The following is a 5,313-nucleotide window of genomic DNA, read 5'->3' as shown; positions in this document are numbered from 1 at the left end:
TAAACGCGAACTACACCTTGATGGTAACAATTTTATTGTTAAGTGGCATAATAATCTAAGAATCTAACTAACAGGAACACGGTTTGTTGATGCTGCATATATAGCTTATTATAAGGAACAGTTCGTGGAAGAGGTTATCTCTTCATTTGTATAAATTCTTAATCTGTCATAATGAAAATGTCTATATATATATATAATGAAAATGTCTTATATATTGTGTGCTCTAATTGCAGTTCTTTTACTCCAATGTAGGTGGCACACGTCTCTTAGCGTGGTTATTAATTGCCATATATATATAAAGTAGGGACGACATTTTTATTTTCATTTTGAAACTCACGTGTATTCTAATCTTATTGAAGCCAACATTTATTCAACTGTTAAAATTTTTATAAAAGCCATGACTGTTATAATATTTTATATATTGGTGATGGCTTAGAATTTAAGACTATTATTAAGAGAAATAATTAAATTCCTACTCTTCTAATTGACGTGTGTTAGTAGCTTTTTAATCTTTTATCAATTGAAACAATTATCTTTAAGTTTGTCTCCAACTTGATTTATTATTGTGAAAACTCAAGTATAATTAACTTAAATAAAAATTTAATTAAATTATTTAATAATTTTTAATTATTAATTTTATATATAATTAATTAAACATCTGTATCTGAATTTTTATCTTTATCAAGTTCTTCATCGGTACGGTGAGTCGGTGATGCTATTTTATTCTTCCTTAAAAAAAAAAAACTTAAATCACCAAATTGTTGAGCAATATAAGTCGGCTAAAAAGTTTGAACGATCTACGATTCTACTATATTTGACTTGGATATAATACTTGCTGGTGGTTTTTGAAGTTCGACTAATTTTATGCATAAGACTTCATTTAAAAAAAAAAAAGAAAACAGCAACTTTAATTAAAAAAATAGCTATTAATTTAAGCATAATGCAGAGCCGGCAGTGTAAGGGAAATTGTGGTTGCGATGGTTACTTGCAAAATATTATAATTGAAACTTGTAAAGCGAATCATACAAGTGGCACTAAATTAAAAAGAGGAGCTTATTCCATACACAATAAACTTTGATATAAGAGGTTGACCTAGTTCTCTCGCGTGTCGTCATGCATTTAGCATTTAGCAATTAGCAATATCCACTCTAGAAGCTGCACATCTTTGAACTTGATTATTATATATGCTAATCAACCAAAATCTCCAGTCTAAACTACCATTAGAGGAGTTGTGGTCCCCACCTTTTTGCAAGCACACGTGTGTCTATAAATTACTATCCTTTTGCGTCTTAAATGAGAAAATTATTTTTATATATACACGTCGGTTTTTTTGTTATTTCTATATTAATTTTGGATAAAAATTTAAGTACAATTAATTTTATTTGAAATTGATAAATAAAAATTATTATATAAAAATTAAATTAAATCAGTTAAATTATTTAATGATTTTTGACTGAAGTTAATTGCACTTAAATTTTTATCATTAATTTTGATTGTTAAGCCATGGCAATTAGATTAGCCCTCAAGAAACGAAAAAAACAAAATGAAAAGCAATTGTGTTTGCATCTAAATATAGATAGGATCGGATAACGCATATATGTTTGGTGGTGCACAGTAATAAAGTTCAATAGGCAGAAAGCAAAAAGAAGCAGGGAAGAAAGCAGACATGCATTGCTGTGTAATAAAATGGAGGGACAAGGATCTGGTCATGTCTTAGTCCAATAAGGGAGAGGTTCCTTCCTTTTGAGTTTTATCTGATACATATGTATATGTACCACGAGACTTCCTCCGTCTTGTCTATACCATTATACCAACATGCATACCCCACACATACGGTGCACCACCAACCATCCATTTGTTAATGTGCATCAATCCATTTCAAATCTCACTCTATTAAACTCACACGTTTTTTTTCAAAAAATATAATGATATATATGCGTGTGTGTTTGTGATTATGTTAAGATTAGTATTAAACTTATTTTTTAATTAGAGAAATATCTTATAAATAATATGATGTAATAGTGTAGATATATATAATGTAATAAAAATTCTAATCCTCTTTTTGATCCTAATTGTAGGGAGTTCTATTAAATTCTCTTTAATTTTTATCTAATTCTTTGTATTTTTTTATTTTTTGATGTGTTTATATTTTAATTATTATATTCACTTAATTTATTATAAATTTTTTATTTTTTCTTTCATTTCTTATCAATTATTTTCAATTAAAAGCATATGAAAATATACACAAAGTAAATGCATAAATATTTTTTTGATAATTTAATTCCATGCGAAAATGAATATTGCTCTATACAAATAAAAAAAATAAAAGAAAAAGAATATTGCTAATCATAGTGAATGACTTCTCCTTAGTCTGTACCATCATGCCTTATTTATTAATGTATGTATTTAAGGAGACATAAAAAAATCAACTTATAATCAATAACAAATTCACGGTCCAAAAATGTACAAGTTAATATATCCAAAATTTGTCATTTGATTACTCGTTATTTTTCATTATTTCTCCAAATTTATCCATATATCACCGTTGCTAACAAAAGAAGAACAAGCAAAATATATTTATTTAGAAGAATATGTTATTCATTTCACATATGAATCACGTTATTAGGATCAACATTTTTATCATTAATATAAAAAAGAAATAACAAATAAGTATATTCTCTTTACTTTTTTGTGGAAGAGTAAGAAAAGAAATTGATTTGTTAGTTACTTTACTTATTGATTATTGTAGTTGCACGAATAGAAAGTCTAACAGAAGTATACTACTAATTCCAAATTATCCACCTAAAAAGGGGTCAAAGAGAAACGAGCTACCACATGATCATATATAAGCACGGGGATGCGGGTTTATGTCTCAACTCTCAAGTTTGAACCGGCATGATAAGGAGAATTTCCTGTATAAAATTAAATCAAATTTCATTATTTTTTCCTACAATAAGAAACTTTATTTGCTATTTTTACAATCTTCAATTCTTCATGACGTTTACATTTTATTTTATTTCGAAACTATAGTAATAAGAATTTGCTTCATGTATTGTTTTTATATTGCTAATTAGTGTATGTTTCCGTACAAGATAATACATAAAATTATATTAAAAATTTTATTAAAAAATTAAATATAAAAAATTAAATAATATATATAGTAATTATTATTATAACTATTTTATAAAATTATAATTAAAATTAAACTTTTAAAATTTTTAATATTAAAATATTAAAATAATTAGTATTTATCTTAATCAATTTGAGTTTGTTAAGTGATCATCTCACTCGTCCGCTTAAACAACTATTAGGAGTTAGAATCTCGCCTTGTGTATATAGCAATCCATTGGCTAGTGATAAACCCTTAATAAAAGGAGTATCAATACGTCGTTAGACTTGGCAGGAGTTTTTGAATACGCAGGTACCCGACCTGTCCATACTCGAATGAAAAGGATAATAACTTGACCAGAGTCAGGGTAGATTTTGCTTAAGACAGGTATCGTCGGGTTTAGGGTGTATCTGCCCCGATTATATACATATAAACACTCTTTAGGAATTAGGATTTGCCTCATATCACACATGATTCATAACTTCAGTCTATACTCTATAGCCATGCAAGATAAACTCAATCATCCTCACCTAAAATCCTCTTCTTCTCAACTTCTTCACAAAAAAACCGCATAGCTCCTGTCATGTTATTGCTGAGTCCATCGCCGCTTACCTATTCACAACTCCCATCTTCCTTCACAGCCAGAGACAGACCCACGTTTACTATAGAGGGGGCATTTGCCCCCACAAATCTTTTTAAAAAAATTAATACTTATATGCATATATACCACTTATTATATTATATTTGTCTCAAAATAAAATATAAATAATTTTTTTGTATTTTATGTTAAAAAATATTTTATTAAACTTAACACATAATAATAATTATATTGTTAAATTTGATTTAGTATGAAAAATAAATAAATACACTCAAAAATTAGTGATAGTTAATTATATTATATTAGTTAATTAATTAATAATTAAATTAAAACTTAATTTTCTAATTAAATACAACTTAAATTATTAGTGATTTTTTTAAAATTGTTTAAGATAAAAAAATATATTATCTATGTATTAATATACTGTAATTATTTTGGTTAAAAAATTTATTTATACTATAAAAATTATAATAAGTAGATTTGACAAATAAGTAAAATAATTGTTTAAAATATATATATAAAAATAATATTTAATCATGTTAAAAATAAAAAAAGTCCTTATAAATATTTTTTTGTTATTTTAAATATTATATTATGCATATGAAATTATTTTTGATTATTTTAAATATTATAATAATGATTGTGTGTATATTTCTAGTTCTTATCAATATGTATTAGATAGTTCTAATTTTAAAATTTGAATATATCTAAACCAATTTAGATTGATCAAGTGATCGATTTAGTCGTCTGCTTAAATAAGTATTGAGGGTTCGAATTCTGTCTCGTATGTATAGCAACTCGCTGCCGACCAATTGTAGATTGTTAAATGGAATTCAAATTCATGACAGATTAGTCCTTAACTTGTTGAATATCGTGGGAAGCAAAAAAATATATATACCTAAATTTTATTATATTTTTGTCCCCATTACTAAATTTTTCTGGGTCTGTCACTGTTCACAGCTTATATCATCATCGCTGCTCATCCCGTTACCGTCATTGTTGAGCCCGTCGCCACCATTCTCATGCGAGTTTCTTTTCTCTAGGTAAATTTTCCCTTTTCTCTCTCTCTCTCTCTCTCTCTCATTGTGAGTCTTTTAAGTTCTTCTATTCAAACATTGATATTTAAATTATAAAAAAATTGATTTTCATATTTTATAAAATATCATACTGGCGGTAATTTTAAATATGACGCTACTTAAAATTAAATAAAGTAACATAGATAAAACAAATAAAAAAATAAAAAATAACTTAATCTTGTATAAAATTTACCTATAAAATTCTGTACCAAAAAATAAATTTAATTTTAGTATATTAATAATATAAAATATTTTATATAATCATTCAATTCAATTAGATTTATCTATTTAGGTCATTATTGAAAATAAATTTAAGATACCAATATACAATCACTTTAAATTAAGCAACAATTATCAATACTATATAAGGACACACTATTCCACTCAGAATGATTACTATAAGGAATAATTTTCCAATTTTCTATACTAATATTAGAAAGTTTATATAATAATATATAATAATATTATCATGATCAATACTATATGATATCAAAATAAAAAAAACAGTGCTAATATAATATTATTAATAT

Source organism: Arachis duranensis, chromosome 9 (genome assembly GCF_000817695.3).
Source record: "Arachis duranensis cultivar V14167 chromosome 9, aradu.V14167.gnm2.J7QH, whole genome shotgun sequence".
In the NCBI taxonomy this organism is placed as follows: domain Eukaryota; kingdom Viridiplantae; phylum Streptophyta; class Magnoliopsida; order Fabales; family Fabaceae; genus Arachis; species Arachis duranensis.
The sequence above is the reverse complement of the archived record's forward strand: the minus strand, read 5'-3'. Positions refer to the sequence as shown.